Here is an 18904-nt window from a genome sequence, read left to right as displayed (position 1 = left end):
ACTTGATTCCACTGACAAGGATAGAATAACTCAGTCCTGCTGAGAGAATAGCTCAATCCCTCGACTCTCAAATGTTCACGGAGTCGGGAAGAGAATATAATAAACTCAATCTCACTAATAGAGGGAATAACTAAATCCCGCGACTCCCATATGGTCATGAAGTCGAGAAGAGAATAATTCACTCGATCTCGTTAAGGGAGAGAATATAATAGAGTCGATCCCACGACTCCCGAATGCTCATAGAGTCGGGGAGAGAATATGATTAAGATAAAGAATATTAACTCAACCCCTTAACTCCCAAGTGCTCGTAAAATCAAGGTAGACTCAATCCCATGTCCCCCAAGCATATGCGGAGTTAAGGAGAGAATAATAATAAGAAATCTAGCTCAATGTTGAAAGCGAACAATAAGTCAATTCATAAAAATGACAAATAAGTCAATTCATAAAAATGACATCAATTGACTGACTGAGGTATATATAAAACCTAACATGGAATTTGATAAAATCTAGATCTCCTGTGCTAATCGAAAATCTAAAGAGTAAGGATTTCATTGGGACGAAAATTCATGGACTTTTAGCACAGTGTTGAATGAAAATAAAGTGGCAGCAATGGATTTATTGAAATCCTCTGATGCCATGACGAGGGTAGCAGATCTTTTGGTATCATTGATGTAATAAAATCGACCGGGCTAAGAGAAAGATGGGAATAAGTTGTCTTTGATATTAATCAGATCCTGGAATCTCAAAAAAAAAAAAGAGAAGAGAGAGAAAGAGTGAGCTGGAAAAAGAAAGTGAGATGGAGGGAAAATATAACAGATGCCTAGTACATTGAAGAGTTGAACAATTTGATTTATAGACTGTAATGCAAGGGAGAATAAGGATTGCCCTCCAATCTTTCAAACTTGTCTTACAGTTTATTTGAACACTTTTTTTCTTACCTCAAATATACATGAGCATCCTCAGAGATAGTTCTTTGGTGTTGATAAGATGTGCTTTAAGTTTAAAAATGGCCGGAGTTCAAAACTTCAATAACCATATTGAACTAATTAACAAGCTGAAGTATTGTCAACTTTGTGCCCTCGGTGATTGCTTCGATTATTACATCGATGATTCAAGTGTAGGCAGATTATATCTCATTTTTGAATACGTCACAAATGGTCCATTAAGAAGCAACAAATCAGGTAAGAAAGCAAATTGGTGGAGGGGATCTCTATCACCAGCTTTGTATTTTATAAGACATTCTTATCAAGGAATCAAAGTCTCACTCATTGTACCAATTCTTTTCCTCTCAGAGGGAGAGCCGAGGCACACAAGGATGCAAAGGAATTCAGCAGCCACCAGCGTTGTTTAGGGGTGCCAATTTTTGCATGGTGGTAGTAAACCCAGCTTGTTTAATAACCATCTGAAGATTACTAAAGCGTCGTTCGATCAGAATCTTGTTGCAAAACTTAGCAGCTATAATCTTCCAGTACTGCCAAAAAAAGGAAAAATATTGGTAAAAATCATATATTTTGCCCTTTTGACTTGTGTTGATTATCAATAGAGTTTGTCTAAGATCCTTTTGGTCGTACCAATGTAGGAATTGCCTTAAAACTTTTCGAGCTGGGGAAAGGTCGGTTGAGAGTTTTCTGGAATTGAACTGTGCATTTAGAATGCCAGAAAGAGTTTCAGTTGATGAAGCTGTTAGGAGAAGCATTGTAGATCAGATCATAAGCCAACGATGCACAGCCTCCTTCAACCTGCTTTTTTCTTTTCTGGACGATAAAAAACACCCACACAGGAATTAAGTAGGAACCTCTTGTCCTGGAAACCTCCTAATCCACTCTGTAATAGCACATCAGACAGCAGTCAAATTCCAACCACAATTGATTACAGGTTCTCTTATATCTAAATCGTAATTTGAATCAGAACCGGCCGCCTGATGTGGAAGGGTCTCCAGGTGCCAAGCAAAGAAGACAGTCCTGACTCAAATTGCAACCTAGATAAAAAGATAAACCCAAAAGATATCACAGGATCCAACAAGTCAATTACAGAATAGACCAAAAGGGAACCAGAACAAGAGGTCCCAAAGATCTTTCCTCAGGAATAGCTCCAAGCATCACACTTGTGGCCGATTTAAAATTACTTTTAGTGAGACAAATAAATTGTAAACTATAAAACCAAATCCAATATGCATATCAACAAAATTCTAAAATTTAAATATTATTAATATTTATTTTTAAAAGAGATTAATCCATTAACTAGTTTCAATCAAAACATGAGTAAAATAAAATAAAATAAAATGTTTCATTCGAAATAAGAAGATTATGTCCATAATGCTTTACTTGAAATCAAAAATAAAAAAACCTAGTTATTTCATTCGAAATAAGAAAGGAAATAGCCTCAGAGATCTTGGTGGATAAGGATCATCACATAGGGTTTTATCCCATCAAGAATAGCAAATAATGTTATTACTTCATAGGCTAGGGAGCATTGTCTTGAAAAATATAAGGAAAAATCCTTGAACTGGACAAAAACAAAAAACAAAACCATTAAAAGCATTACCTAGTTAAAGATCAACAAATAAAGTTCATCCCATCAAAGAGCATCCATTCTTGTACTCATATTACAGGATCAAAAATCATTATTTTTCTTTAAAAGGAGCAAATCCTTTTAGAAATTAACAAAATCAGAAAACAAATGAACTTACTGTGAGAGAGCATGATATGTCAGAAGTAGCTGGTTAAGATATCATCTTTATAAATCAATGGGAATCCGTCTGATTCTTTTCATCATCCAACATCATGCAGGAAACGGATCAAAATTGAATTTACATGAATACAGATCTAGAATCGACATCAATCAAACGTTATCCTTTAAAAAGAAATATAGACGCGAAATTCAATTTTTTAAACTGAGGTGTCAAAGGGGAGAAGAAATGTATCAACCTTGTCACCGAAAAATCTTAGAAGAATACGAAGATCATCGGAGCTAAAAGGATGAAATGAATCTGGCCTAAGGATAGATTCCTTGCTGCAGCATAAAACAAGCAGCAAACAATTGCAATATTAGGCCTTCGAATCGACTTTAAATAAACTCAAAAAACAAAAACAATCAGAGGAAGAGTTAAAACAAGGAATGAAAGAACAGCGAGAGATCTGCGTGATGCGGCAGACGAATACCTTAAACCCTAACCCTCTTCGTTGATAGAGTGTTTTTATAGCGGGATTGATGTTTCTGGTACTCCGCGTTGTATGATAAGACTCCAGAACCTGCCCAAAATTATAGACCGCGGCAAGTGTCCCACGTGCACAGTTAGTAGAGCTCATTTATATTTAGAAAAGTGATATTCTTTATAAAAACAAAAAAAATCTTAATGAAGAATTCAAAAATAAACACATAAATTTATAAGATTCACAAAAAATAAAATAATAGACCAAAATTATATATCTATCTTGAACTTTTCTTTAAGATTTTTTTTAGTATATCATTACTCTTATATTTATTAATAAAAAATCTTAAAAAAAACTTGACCCCAAAATTATACAAATTAAATTAAATTTTTTTAAAAAATAAATATTAATCTTTAATTAATATTTTTTGAATCTATTATATTACAAATACCATCCAATTATTCAATTTATTCAAGCCATTGAATTACATTTAAATTTTAAAAAAATAAATCATATTTTATCTAATTTTTATTAATATTTAAATTATTAAATCATGTATTTTTAAAAAAAAAGTCACACTTGAATTACACATTTAAAATTTTAAAAAAAAATAAGTTCATTTAAAATCTTAAAAAAATAATTCATTATAATGGATTTTTAAAAGTATTGTTTCTCCCATTCTAAATAAAATAAAATCTTATAACCATTAAATATAAGATGAAACCAAGATTTGAAAACTAGTTATACTAACGGAAATTGTATGAATATAATAATTTTGATTTGAATTAAGTCTAAAGCTAAATAATTTAAACTAAAACTAATGCACTCCGAAAGTCACTTGTATTCATTATGTCCACGAATCTTCTACAACTTTGATGGTATGACATGGATTTTTAAAATTTATGCAACTTAGTATAATTATAACACAATTTACTATTAAGTTAAGTCTCATATTCACTCATAATACTCAAAAAGTGCTAGGTGATAGGCAGACGGTCACCTACCGCCCACGCCTAGGCGGCACCTAGGTGGATTTTTTTTTCTCTTGTCAATCGATTGGTCTAATCAATTGATAGTGTTCAATCGATCGGCCAATCGATTATTAAGGATTCTTTAAGAAAAATATATACATAATTTAATTTCAACCTACATTGAAAATATTTCGAAATAGTAAAACAATATACAAACTGAAATCTAGGAAATGGTACGCTGGCTCCAGTGAACGACAATTTCTGATGAAGACTAACTCCTGAAGATCCGGAAGAGCTCCTCAACGATCTTAAGCACAATGAGACAAGCCAACAAAGTGTTAGTGACATAAGATCGGGATAGGGATCCCTGGCTAGACCCTCTGACGTTCAAGTCAGTTCATCTCTTGAAGGTGGAAGAAGAAGAAAAAGAAGAAGAAGAAAAAGAAGAAGTATAGTAACTAAAGTATTTGAAAACAGAGTTTTGAATGGTAGAACTTATTTACCTTACCAACGGAGAGGATCCCCCTTTTTATACTACCTCATGTAATTTCCGTAGTCATGAAGTGGTCTCTGGTTTGTTAGAGTTTGTTATAAGATAAAGTCATCTTCTAAGCTTCGTGCAATAATCGTTTAAGGAATCTTTTTTGTACCCATATATACCTCTTTTTGTCATTTGTGACTCATATTCATGATGAAGTATGCATAAGGACACGTCACTATAATTGAAGAAGCTTCTAGAAGACATTTCTTGCCAAATTTGCCAGGCTGGCATACTTATATACTTCTGTTAAGCATGTCTCGACCAATCATTTAAACCAGTTGTATATGTTGAATAAGTGAATGGAGAAGAAATGGAAGAGGAAAGAGGCTCCATTGTTAATGGGACTTTAGTCCCACATTGGAAATTTCAAGATATTTTTGTTGGTTTATATTGATTCACATACATTAAGGATGTGAACAAATGCATGGGGAGAGGCTCTCTCTTACGCGTGGGTGCTCAGGGGGATGCAAATTCAGGGCCCGGATTGCACTGAACCAAGTTGACTCGTGTGCGAGCATGACCTGCATACACGAATGTCGGATCGATCGGGGCAAAAATTTGCCCAAATGGAACAACCAACATTTTGCCGATAGTCGTTTCACTGCTCGGCTAATAATGACCATTAAGATCATTAACTCTAGCTATTGATCCGAGCTCCTATATAAGGAGGCTCCGATCATAGGCCTCTAAAGACACAGCAAAGCAAAGGCTTTCCATTTTTTCTTCCTCTGTCATGCAGCTCCTGCTGGCGGAGTGCCCGTGATAGCATTCGAGTACCACTTAGCTCGTCGTGACCACCAGTGCTTGGTCGGATTCACAGACGACCCTTGTAAGCCTCGAAGCACAACCGGAGGTGGGCGAATATGTTTCAAGGAAACTACGACTCGCAGGCCTCGGTCAGCTCACCCGGTCGATCTCTTTGTCCGACCGACAGACTTCTCTGCTCGCTCGAGATCTTCGCCCGGCCTATCAACTCGCCCAGTCGGTCAGTCAGAGACTGGACAGCCCGACCTGTCTGCTCGGCCGATCTGCTTCGCCCGACCTGCCTATCTGCTCGGCCGGTTTGCTTCGCCCGACCTGCCTATCTGCTCTGCCAGTCTGCTTCGCCTGACCTGCCTGTCTGCTCGGTCGGTCTGCTTCGCCCAACCTGCCTGTCTGCTCGATCGGTCTGCTTCACCTGACCTGCCTGTCCAGACCTGTCTGCTCGGCCGGTCTATCTTTCGCCAGACCTGTCTGTCCGCTCGACACCAGATCGCCCTGCCTGCCTCTCATCAGGCCTGTCTGCGCGCTCGGTCAGCCTATCTGCCTGCTCAGCCAGCCTTTCTGCCCGGTCGACCATTCTGATCTGCTGCACCCGCTCGTGTTGCTCGGCCGATCAGCCCAATCTATCAACACGGTGCAGCCTGCCTTCATCACTTGGCAGAAACTAGCCTCTGCTGGTAGCTTGAGATTATCAGCTCAGGTCATCTCTTTTGTAAGTTGAATTTAATTCGACTATTTAAATTGGGCTAATACCCTGTATATCTCCGGCAACAGATTGTTTGTGTCCAACAATCTTAAAACAGGTTCGCTTCTGTTGAGATGGTCACGGAACGAAATGTTGAGGTGCAATAGACTCAACACGTGCATACCCCCTCTGCTCCGATTGGAACTATGCCAATCAGGCATGGGGAAAGCCAGAGAAGTTCAGTGGACTAAACTTCAAGAGCTTGAGGCGCAACAAGGCAAAGGGCACTCTCCATGGAGCTGGAGGCGCCCTGAACGCTGGGTGGAGGGCGCCCTCCATGAGCTTGGAAGCGCCCTCAGGAGGATAAGCAGTGACGAAGCAAGGCTTATCCACACGCGGCTGACCCGAGGATTGGAGGTGCCATGAATGAGGTTGAGGGTGCCCTCAATGGGCTACTTAAGCGCAATTCGACCAGCAGCAAGAGAACAACGAAATTTGACAATCATTCTTCGTGTGCTTCTCAAAGATCGATCCGATAAAGTTGTAACTCAACTCCGACGACCAGAAGCTTCAAGTTTACTGCTCTAAGTCGTCAGTATAATTTTCTTTATTACTTTAATATTGTAATTCAAAACTGTAATTTTCTAACTTGATAGTGATTGCCCAAAGTAAACACTCAACTAGCGTGGGCTTTGGAATAGGAGTCGCCCCAAGCTCCGAACCAAGTAAAACCATTGGTGTTCGTATGTTTGCAATTATTTTATTTATTTTCGCTACATATTTTACTCGATAGTTTTTCGAAACGAAAGTAAAAGTCATGAGCGGCATTCACCCCTCCCCCCTCTAGCGCTTTTCGATCCTACAGGTTCTAGGGGAAGAACCAAAGCCTACACAAGAAGAAGAAAAATCCGAAGAAAGAGATGAAGTGGCCCAAGTGGAGGTGGAGCAACCGAAAGATGACTCGTGTTCAACATCTGAGGAGGAGAAGGATGAAGAAATATCATCCACAAGTGTGAATGAGGAAACATCATTAAGGGTTGAAGAAGAATTCAAGACAAGTGAAGAGGAAGTCTTGGAAGTTAACCTTACAAGCATCTCCACCGAAGTCATGTCAAAGGACCACATCATTTATTCAAGGTGCAATGAGAATGGACGCTACAAGAATAGGTTTTCATTGGGTAAGAAGAAGGTAAATCCTAAACTCAATCAAGTTATTTTAAATACTAACATGGTTTGTAGGAATAAAGAAGCCCAAAAGAGAAGAATGCGTATAGTATGCTTCACGTGTGGAGAGAAAGGACACTACCACTCCAAATGCCCTAAGAAGAGGGAGATCAAGAAGCTAGCGCATTTGAAGAAATGGGAGAAGAAGAGAAGCTCAAATCAAGGGGGAGCTTCAAGAGTAAGGGAGGTATACCCTAATTTGAATTGTAATTCAAATTGTCATTCTCCCATGCATGGTAGAAATAATTTTCACTATTTACCTCTGCATAATTTTAGCTTTAGATATCATGATAGAAGTAGAGTAAGTTATGAAATTAAGCCTAAAGTACCTATGCATGATAAACCTAGACAAAGTTAGATTCTCATTACCTAAAGAGAAGAAGATAATGGATAATCTAAGCAAAAATCCCAAGAAGGAGAGACATATGCCTAGAAAAATGGGTAGATTTAGGAATGTCCAATGTGGACAAGTTGATTCTAAAATTAGGAGTCTAGAAAAGGAAAATCAAGTTTTGAAGGCAAAGCTTGATAATTTAGAGAAAACCCTAGAAAGATTCAATATTAGATCTAGAGGGTTAGGTATGGTGTTGGGCAACCAAAAATCCAATAATGATAGATTGAATTTTGAATGCCGATCTAGACCCTCCAAGGCCAAAAAGAGATCTTATACTATGGTGGCACATTGTTGTGCCCAAAAGGATGTCCACATATCTCCATAATGACATGATGTTGTCTACTTTAGGCCTAGGCCCTCATGGCTTTGCTTTTGGGCTCTCCCCATAAAGTCTCATCCTAATGGAGATATCCTACATTCTTTTTAACCCCATGATCTTTTCCAAATCTTTCCAATGTGTGACTTTGATTGAATCCCAACAATCCTCCCTTCAAACGAAGGACCACTATTACTCTCATGGTCTAGGCCTCCCAGGTGAGCATCCAGTCACTGTTGACCTATTTCGGACCTCCCCGCGAGCATCTAGTTACCCTGACCTGCTCCTGGCCTCCCCGCGAGCATCTAGTCATCTTGACCCACTTCGGACCTTCCCCGCGAGCATCCAGTCACCCTGACTCACTCCAGGTCATCCCTGCAAGCATTCGGTCACCCTAACCAGCTCTGTGCCTTCCCCCGTAAGCATTCGGTTACTCTGACCTGCTCCAGGCCTCCCCGCGAGCATCCGCTTTCGGTCACTCTTGACCTACTCTAGGCCTCACTGCGATCGAGCATCCGGTCACCCTAACCTACTCCGGGCCTACCCTCAACTTTATTTAAGGTCACCCCACGTTGCATCTGGTCTAGATCATGACTCTGATACCATTTGTTGTGCCCAAAAGGATGTCAACATATATCCACAATGGCATGATATTATCCACTTTGGGCTTAGGCCCTCATGGCTTTGCTCTTGGGCTCTCCCCAAAAAGTCTCATCCCAATGGAGATATCCTACATCCTTTTTAATCCCATGATCTTTTTCAAATCTTTCCAATATGAGACTTTGATTAAATCTCAACACACATGATAATGGCAAGGGAAGAGTAACCAAGGGCAAGGGAGAATCATCCAAGCCCAATAAGAAGAAATATGCTAGGGTTGCATATGATTATTATAAAGAACTAGGGCGCTAAACACGCAAAAGCGTAGCGAAAAATATCTAGTTCCTCCAGAATATCCATGTGAAAGGAAATCATATACTAAGATTTACATGAGAGAGAATTATACCTTTGTTGTGTGCCCTTCGTAATCCCGACGATAACGTTTCTTTAGATGTGAATCTTAGCGCGATCAAGTGGCCGCGCCTCTATGGTATCCACATGAACAAGCCTCGTTTGTCTCACAAACTCACAAAGTGGAGAATGAAATAACTAAAGGTTGTGCTAGCAACCCTTTTTGGGAGTTTCAGCCAAGTGGAAGAGAGAAGGAGGAAGAAGAGCAAGAACACCAAAAACTTATCATGAAAATGAATCCATAAACCCTTTTTTATAGATTCATGAAATTGTTTTATGCTTTAATGTCAATTGTTTTAATTGACATTAATATTTGTCTTCATCCAATGCATCCAATGCATGAGCAATTCAAATTGTTCACTCTTCATCCAATGCATGAGTAATTCAAGTTGTACACCCCTCTTTCTTCATGAAATCACTTAATGAGTGCAACTCATTAATCATCAATCCAATTGACTCAATGAGTCTAATTCAAATTGGACTTAATCCAATAGTTGGATCTAATTGAGTCTAACTCAATGAGTCTAATTTAAATTAGATTTAATCCAATGATCCATCATATAAATATTGACTTGTTCTTTGTGTGTGACCCAATAGGTTCTCGTAACATTAGCAATGATCCAAATCAACATTTAGATACATAAGCAATGAGTGGCATCTAGCAAGGCATCATTGCTACCAAAGTGATGAGAATGTCGAGATCCAACTTAATATTTTCGTGGCTATTATCTTGTATGACTCAATCATTCTATCATTGATATATATATTGATCAATGAGGCATAGACCGTGTCATCCTCTTATCAATCTTTATGTTTCTTGATCTCTAAGTAGACACACTCAATCAAATAAGCTCAATATCGCATATTGACTCATTTAAGCATGACCATGCATTCTTGTGTCCCCAATACAGATATCGCTTCCGTTATATGGAAGGGATAGGTCTCATCTATATCACTCACATCCCTCTGCTTAACTTATTGCATACCCAGTGATCGACTTTATGATCCACCCTGTTACGGTGACATTTGTCGATACCAAAGTATACAACTCCTTATGTAGGGAATCGTAGTGACTTTAGGTTTAAGGACTATTCATACTAATAGTCACATGAGAATGTTTATGACACTCATATAACGATCCACGAAATATTCTCATGGCGGGCCATTCAGTATATATTCTCTAATATATACTCATATGTTAACATGATATCTTATATCCATGACTTATGAGATTAAGTCATCTGTTGACCTACATGCTAGTCTTAACGCATTAATATTGTCCTTGCATATTAATGCTTGATTAGAAATAGTTAATAATATTATTCTATGTATATCTATAATATCTCACTATCAATTCAACTAATTGATATATTGTAGATTAGAACCTTCTACTCTAGGACATTATTACACTTATTCATTCGACACTGAATTGAAGTAATATAATAACCAACTTTACCTTTATTAATAATGAAATATGATACAAAAGGAGTCATTTATAATCATCTCATAATTGGTACTAGGGCTAATGCTAACAATTATGGTAAGGATGAGGTGTCCAAGATGTACCATTGTGGTTTAGTCATAGTGAAGAAAGCATTTAAGAAGATGGCTAAGGTTAAGAGTTCTAAGGGGTGCTCAAAGAGTCAAGTTGGGACCCATGGCCAATGAATCTCAAGTGAATATTACTTGGGAGTCTAGATGAGTCATGGAATGTGCCAAAGTGGTTTGGAGTCAGACTTAAGTCTCAAACTTAGGGAATTGGCATAAATTGGGTTAAGTTTCATGCATAAAATTATGATTTGGGTTCATATTCCATGAGAATTAGTTTTGGATGTATAGATATCATATAAACCAATGTTAGGGATGCATTGTGATTTAGTAGGGATAGATACATCAAGAGGAAGTCAAAACTAGGACTTTAGGTCAAAGTTCAATTGAACCATTTAGCTAGTTTTGAATTTTGTATCAATCTTGGGATCCGAAATATGTGTATTTTTAAATATATTTTTTCCAATAGACACGGATAAAACAGACCTCTATATAAAATTTAGGGTTTTTTAGATATCAATGAAATTTTTTATACATTTCTGAAGTTGGATCAGAAATGCTCTTTGGACTTAAAAAAGAGTGTCCAACTAATGCAGTTACCAGTCGACTAGTAACACTGTTTATCGAACACAAAATGGCTCTTTGGGGGTGATTCAATGAGAGCAGTCGACTGATACAGTCTTAAAATTATTTTTCAGCATTTAGTTTGACCAGGACAACTCGTATAGGTGTATGAGATCCTTGAATGATAAATATACGAGTTTAGGGTCAATTTGGATGATCAAGTTCTGATAATTGGGATATTGTTGGAAGCTTTTTGATATTAGGCAAAGGAGGAGGAGTAAGGTTTAAGTGTGGAAAACCTTAAATACCTTTGCGGAGATAAAATTCCTAGCTTAATGGGGAGCTTAGGTGTAGGGGGAGTCTTGTGATAGGTTCTAATGCATGTTACATATTTTCTTGGTGGTGTAAGTCCAAGTGTGTAGCCTTAGCATCGTAAGTTCAAATGTGTTATTAGCATGTTATTTTTTTATATGTTTTCCTAACTTAAACGTATTGTCAAATATCAAAAAATGGGAGATTGTTGGAGACAATCTTGAGATCCGGTGTGACCATGTGTTTTGATGTTTAAGCAAAGGGTTTAAATTAGGTTTACCTTTGTATTTGATATGTGTATTTGAGTTGTGTAAGTTTGTAGGATATACATATGACTCAGCTTGATGACTTCGGGTCCGGTGAAGGATGGAGCATTGGAGGGACCGTGGACAAGGTAGCAAGGACAAGAGCTAAGGGAAGCACATTTCAAGGCATACACGAAGGATGGCATTAGGACAAGCCGTGGGCTTAATGCATCTGAGGGACAAGAGCCAAAGAAAGTAACCTTTAAGGCAAGAGGTCAAGGCTGCAAGGAAGAGTCAAGTGAGTCATGAGGGTCAAAATGCTAAGAGATTGTACTCAGGGAGGGAAACCCTAGGTTTTAGGGTTTACCAGTTAATTGGTGGTTTTACTAGTCGACTGGTGTAGTCGACTGAGCAGTAGACTGGGAGCGAACAGAATGCCTCTATTAATTCGGCCAGTGTAGAGCAGTCGACTGGTATCGAGCCGTTAGGAACTTAGGATGTAATGATCAAATTTCCACAGAGGGCAGTCGACAAACACATTTACCAATCAATTGGTAGGCAGAGTTTTCCAACCCATGACCTATATAACCAAGGCTTGGGAGCTTGGTTATGATAGACGAAATTAATGGTGGTTAACTCTAATTAGTAATCAACAAGTTCTAAAGTGCTCTTTCTAATCTAAGAAGTCTTGGTTGGTGTTGTGGTGAGGTTTCTCCACCCACAAGGAGACTTGAGGTAGACAGAGTTTGTCGGGGGTTAATCCACCGACAGATAGGAATCATCCACCTTACGGACAACCATAGATAGAAGCAAGTAATCTCTGAACCGCATAAATAAGCATGTCAAGTTTGGTTTGCTTTCTTGTCTTTTAGATTAACTTTCTTTATATTGTTTGTGTTGGATCGGATGAGTGCGATAGAGGGGGAGTGAATATCGTGCTTTTCAAAACTTTTCTTTTACTTTAGAAAATAGAGTCATGTAGCGGAAAGTAAAATGAAAGACTAGTTCATTTACTTCGTTCGAAGTTTAGGTCGACTCCTACTCGAAGGCCCGCGATCCTTGACCGCACCGATGGGCAATCCACTATAACCCTTTTTTCCGAAATCCTCGGAAAGAAGCAAATCATACAGATACAAAGATATAAGATAGTAATAATCCTACTATCTTTTATGAATTTAAGTGCAATACAAATAAAGTATACTGACAATTGTAAGTGAAGGTTGATGCTCGGTCGATACTTCCGAATGGAGTACCTTGAAGAGTCGTAGAGAACTTGTAGCACGGTCCGCTTGCAGAGAAGAGCTTTGAGATGATCAGAAAGTATTATACAGCCTCAGACCTCGAGCTTCTTTTTATAAGATCGTCGATGTTCGATCGACCGAACCAGCTTCCTTCCTTCCTGGCTAAGATCTGATACTGATTCGATCTTCGGCATTAATTAATCATTAAGGGTTCGGTCGACCGATCCATTTGTTTGGTCGACCGAACAGGCTCCTTCCTTATTCGTCGAGATTTGCCGTGATTTGCATTTACTGCGCCTTTAATATTGATCGTTCGGTCGACCGATCCTCTGGTTCGGTCGATTAATCAGTGTAGCTTCCTTCTGCTGTTGATCGTTGCTGATTAAACTGACCTGTGCTGAGTCATCCTGGTTGGTCAACCAATCCCTACATTCGGTCGGCCGATCTGACTGAACCTGCAGCACAGAGTTAAACAAAGTATCCCTGCAACACAAAGGTTAGCACAGTAATATATAATGCATGAATAATATTAGACAGTAGAACTGTCTTGATTTCAACTTGGAAACCTTCCCGGTTTCTTCAGTTAGATCAGCGACCTTAGGTTGTTCCCTTCTGGAACCCGACCTCACTATCGCTCCTCCAGTTGTTTACCTCAACTTACCTGCCAAACATGGTCTTCTAGACATGTTTGGACTTTGCCTGCTCAGTGTTTGATCGCCTGATCTACTAAGACCTTTCCTGCAATATTATATTAGCCAACAGCAATAATAATGCAGAATACAATGGTAAACCTAAACCTAGATTTACTGAGGTTCACTGGTCCGGTCGACCGCGCGATCAACCTTACTTGGAGTTCACTCCTCCAAGACTTCACGTTACCTAAGGTTATCTCCCCCTAGATTTTTCACCACTTAACTTCACTTACCAAGACTCAGTATTCTGCTACCTAGGGATCATGTCCTCTAAACCTATCCACCTAGCTTCCACGATATACCGAGATTTCCCTTACCTTAGTATTCGGCTACCCAGGGATCAGATCCTCCAAACCTATCCACCTGGCTTCCACGATATACCGAGATTTCTCTTGCCTAGCCTTCAACTAGGACTTCCCTTGCCTAGCCTACAACTAGGACTGTTAGGACCAAAAGTAGCTAGAGGGGGGGTGAATAGCTCGTCGCGTTCGCTCGTTGCTCGGCGTTGCTTGTTCCTTCAAAGATGTGCAGCGGAAAATACAGAAACAAACACACAACGCTAACACGGTTGGTTTTACTTGGTATCCACCTCACAAGAGGTGACTAATCCAAGGATCCACACCAACACACACACCCTCCACTAAATAAAACTCTCCTTTATGGTAACTACCAAGGGCGAAGAAGCCCTACAAGACTCAATACAAGAAGAGAGGGAAAGGATACAAGAAATACAAGCTTACAAGCTTACAATGAGTATAAACCCTAACCCTAGCTTCTCTTCTTGGCTTTGATCCACCTCTTGACTTGGAAAACTTCCAAGATCCTTCAAGAACTGGTGATCTGAGCTTTGTGAGTGCTGTGGAGGAGCTGGTGAGAAATCTGGAGTGAATCGGAGAAGAGATTCCGAAGGAATCGTGCGCCTGCGGCCTTTATCGATGCCAACGGTCGGATCCCGATCGATTCGAATGTTCCCGATCGATTCGAATGTTCCCAATCGATCGGGGAGGCTTTGAATCGATCCACGGATCGATCCAGAGCGCCTCTGTGCTCTGGAAACGCGCCTGGATCGATCCACGGATCGATCCAGCGCTTATCTGCTTCCCAATCGATCCACTGATCGATTGGGACCTCTGGATCGATCCACGGATCGATCCAGAGGCTCTCTGTTCGCTGGGACAGGTCTGGATCGATCCACTGATCGATCCAGCACTTGATTTTTGTCCAAAACCAAGTCCCAAACCTCCCAAACCAACATCCGGTCAACCTTGACCTGTTGGTATGTCATGCCTAGCATCTAGTCACTCCCTTGACCTGCTAGGACTCCCTTACCAAGTGTCCGGTCAATCCCTTTGACCTACTTGGACTTTTCTTTCATGCCAAGTATCCAGTCAATCCTTTGACCTACTTGGACTTCCCAGCACCATATGTCCGATCATCCTTGATCCATCTGGATTTTCCCTTGCCTGGCTTCACTCACCAGGACTTTCACCTACCTTCACTCACTAGGGTTTTCCATCTGCCTAGCTTCACTCACTAGGACTTTCACCTGGCTTCACTCACCAGGATTTCCATCTGCCTAGCTTCACTCACTAGGACTTTCACCTGGCTTCACTCACCAGGATTTCCATCTGCCTAGCTTCACTCACTAGGACTTTCACCTAGCTTCACTCACTAGGGTTTTCCGTCTGCCTAGCTTCACTCACTAGGGTTTTCCGTCTGCCTAGCTTCACTCACTAGGACTTCCTTCTGCCTGGCTTCACTCACCAGGACTTTTCTTACTGTCTAGCTTCACTCACTAGGTCTTTCGTTTTGCCTAACATCCCAGTTAGGACTTCCCAGTCAAGTATCCGGTCAACCTTGACCTACTTGACTCTTCTTCAATCAATATCTTATTGTCAAACATCTAAACCCAAACCAAGACTCAGCTTGGTTACCCAGGTCAACCTTGACCTGAGGGATATTGCACCAACAATCTCCCCCTTTTTGATGTTTGACAATACCACAATAACACTTACAATCCCATATGTAAGTTAGGCTAATCCCATAGCCTCCTTCTTCATGCCACTAGGTAATGAAAGCATAAATTAAGCTCTTCATTCTCCCCCTAAGAGGGCAAACTCCCTCTAGGTAATGAAAGCCTAACTTACTCCCTTTCATGAGTCCTTTCATTCTCCCCCTATGACCTTCCCATAGGTAATGAAGGTCTAAGCTTAACCATACATTCTCCCCCTATTGGCACACATCAACCCATCGTTGGACACACATCAACCTATGCTCCAATTCTGGGCACACTTCAACAAATCCATTTGTTGAAGACTCTCCCCCTGAAGAGTTACTCATCGTTGTTCACAACATCACTCGTTGTGATCAACACGATAATGAAGGTCCCATACCCTTCATTTATCCTTAACTTCTCCCTCAATGTAGACAACTACCCAACCTTGAGCATTATCTACCACGTGAGTGTTCACTTGAAATAATGAGGATATCCACTCCCCATTTCTCCCCATTTCAAGTTTAAATGCTCAACCTTGAGCAAGTTCACAACAGAAGGTTAACCACCTTCCAAGATTCATGAAAAGTAATTTTCATGTCTTTAAAGAGTCCCTCCCCCTAAAGACATGGTGGTAACTTCTGTCATTGCACCAACAATGACTTGGAATCCCTAAAACATTAGGAAACCCAAATTTAGAAGTTTTGAGGTTCAAATATTCAAAATTTGAAACAACCTCAACCTAAACTTCTACTTAGTCTTCGTTAACCAATCCATCCTTGTTCTCAACATGAAAACACCCTTTGTATGTATACAAATGTATTTAAGGGGTTTGGAATGGTTACCTAGACTAAAATAGGTTCAAAGATGCTGAAATCAGGCCTTCCCAGCCAAAACCAGCAACTTGGATCGATTGAAGTTGGGTTCCAATCGATTGAACCTTTCTGAATCGATCCACTGATCGATTCAGACTCCCTGGATCGATCGGCTGATCGATCCAGCGAGCTTCTGCTCGCGGGAATTGCCGTTTGAATCGATCCATGGATCGATTCAGGAACTCAATCGATCCATGGATCGATCGGAGCTCTGATAGTTGCTGAAATTCCATTTCAGTCAACTTCAGAAACCCCTAGAAAATTCTACAAAAATCCAAAAATTATGAAATTTCGTGTAGACATTATTTAGGGCGTTTACTATCACGGAAAAATAGTTTTCTATGAAAATACTTCATATTTTCAAAGATTGACACAAACTTGAAAACTTACAAAAACTTTAGTGTTTTCTTCAAGTTTGTGTCTAACTATTCAATGGTGATTACTATCAAATGATAGCCTTCACCAAGGTTTTCCAAAAACATTTTAAAAACATTTTCAAAACCAATATCCCATCACATTCCTTGGGCTTAATGCACATGACTTGTACATTAGCTTTCCCAATGATGGGAAAACACATAACTATGTGTTTTGATGAACCTAAAACTCAAAGGAATGCACTAAATCAACATCTTGAGTTTTGTTCATCTTCCTAACATCTCACTTGTATCTATTGTAGACAAAACACATACAAGTCATCTTAGAGGTCTTTGTGAGATGTAAAATTTGGTTTTGCCCTATTCTAGGGATCATGCATATCTATCTAGGCATTTTAGAGATATTAGACATCCACCCTTGGATGTCACTTGTCAATAAGTGTCGTTAAATGCCATTCGTCCTTAATTACAAGGAATTAAACTTAATGCATGATTATGTTATGGCATACATCAAAAGAAAATATCCTATTGCTACATGATGTATGAGTGTCATGACATGGTATTTTTGGATTTTTCATAATAAAACATGAATGCAAAAATAGACATGATGTCATGGCATATGATGGGAAAACAATCATGGCAAGATTTAGCATAAATAAAATATACCTAGATTAACTATCTAAGTATCCTTAAAATCTTAGCTAAACTTACAACTTAAACCTAGATTGCCCTAAGGTGCTACAAGAGAATGCCAAAGCCTAAATTTGGCATTTCTAATTTCCTTGATTTAATGTATGTCAATTGAAAATAAACATGTCCTCAAATGTTGGCATATTCCATTTTTCCTTAAGAGCAGCACTTTTAAATTTAAGGCCCGGATTGCCTTAAGTTGCCTAAGAACATACCAAAATCCCAACTTGATAGTTCTTATGAATTTCCCAATATGTGTCATTTAAGATTAAAATCAATTCTTCCACCATTAGGCACATTTTACTCTTTCAAGGAGTAATCAATAGGTCCATTTCATTTTCAAAGGTTAACTAAAACCTTGAAAATGCTCCTTGAGTGTCAATTTCCTCAAAGTTGGGTTAACTACCCTTCTAATTGGAGTTGACACTCTCTAACCCATCTATGGGGTAGAGAAGATGCTCCTAGGAACCCAACACCTATTGGTGCTCCTTGGATGCTCTAGGTACTCACTAGGGATAACTTCCCTAGATACCTTCCTAGTGACCTTGTTGGGCTTCTTAGAAGCCTTGGTCACATTTTCTAGGTCAACTCTAGGGATAACCTCCCTTGTGACCTTGTTTGTGACTTTCTTAGACTTCTTAGAAGTCTTAGTCACATTTATTGCAAAAATACTCTTAGGGATGACTTCCCTAGTATTTTTGGCTTGACCACTAGACCTAAGGTTTGTTCCATAACTATATGGAACTCTATGGTAAGAGGGCACATCCTTCTTAGCCTTTGGTTTGTATCCCAAACCTCTATGGCCATTGGATGGCTTTTGTACCCCTAAACCTAGGTTATGCTCATTTTGCCCTAATAGGATATTTTCCATCCTTTTTAGGGTCTTTTCCATTTTATCAAGTCTTGACCTCAAGACTTGATTTTCTATCACTAAGTCCTTAGTTTTAGATTTTTCATTTGATTCATGAGCATATTTGTTCTTGGACTTGTATCTAAAATCTTTAGAGTTATTGCCCAGACTTTTACCTACATTCCTAGCCTTAGGTGTAGTGGTTTTAGCATGAAAAGCTATATGTTTTTCTTTAACGCTATCATGCTTTCTATTTTCATGGTAAATAGCATTAAGATGATATAAGTTAGAACTATCATGCTTTTTACCATAATGTAAAGGAGTAGGCTCAATAAATGTTACCTTCTTCTTTACCTTAGAGACTCCCCCTTGACTAGAGCTTCCTCCATGAGCCTTGACCACCTTCTTCCCCTTAGGGCATTGACTTCGGTAATGCCCCTTTTGATTGCAAGAGAAGCACACGA

The 18904-nt window shown here is 39.4% G+C and overlaps 1 long non-coding RNA gene and 2 other non-coding genes across 5 annotated transcripts; all 3 read right to left on the bottom strand.

Moving 5' to 3' along the window:
* Positions 1-1098: 1098 nt before the first annotated feature.
* Positions 1099-3171, bottom strand: LOC122024750. 3 transcript variants are annotated; one of them, XR_006123505.1, is made up of 3 exons: positions 1912-3171; positions 1572-1824; positions 1099-1471 (listed from the first exon to the last, which is right to left on the bottom strand). It is a non-coding gene; the product is annotated as an uncharacterized LOC122024750 (long non-coding RNA). The 3 variants fall into 3 exon arrangements; XR_006123504.1 differs by having other exon boundaries at positions 1572-3012; positions 3113-3150; XR_006123503.1 differs by having other exon boundaries at positions 1572-3171.
* Positions 2379-2464, bottom strand: LOC122039124. The gene has a single exon (XR_006128019.1). It is a non-coding gene; the product is annotated as a small nucleolar RNA SNORD24 (small nucleolar RNA).
* LOC122039358 lies at positions 2704-2782 on the bottom strand. The gene has a single exon (XR_006128190.1). It is a non-coding gene; the product is annotated as a small nucleolar RNA R12 (small nucleolar RNA).
* Positions 3172-18904: the final 15733 nt, after the last annotated feature.

Source organism: Zingiber officinale, chromosome 1A, assembly GCF_018446385.1.
Source record: "Zingiber officinale cultivar Zhangliang chromosome 1A, Zo_v1.1, whole genome shotgun sequence".
NCBI lineage: Eukaryota > Viridiplantae > Streptophyta > Magnoliopsida > Zingiberales > Zingiberaceae > Zingiber > Zingiber officinale.
This window is presented reverse-complemented; position numbering and strand designations above follow the sequence as displayed.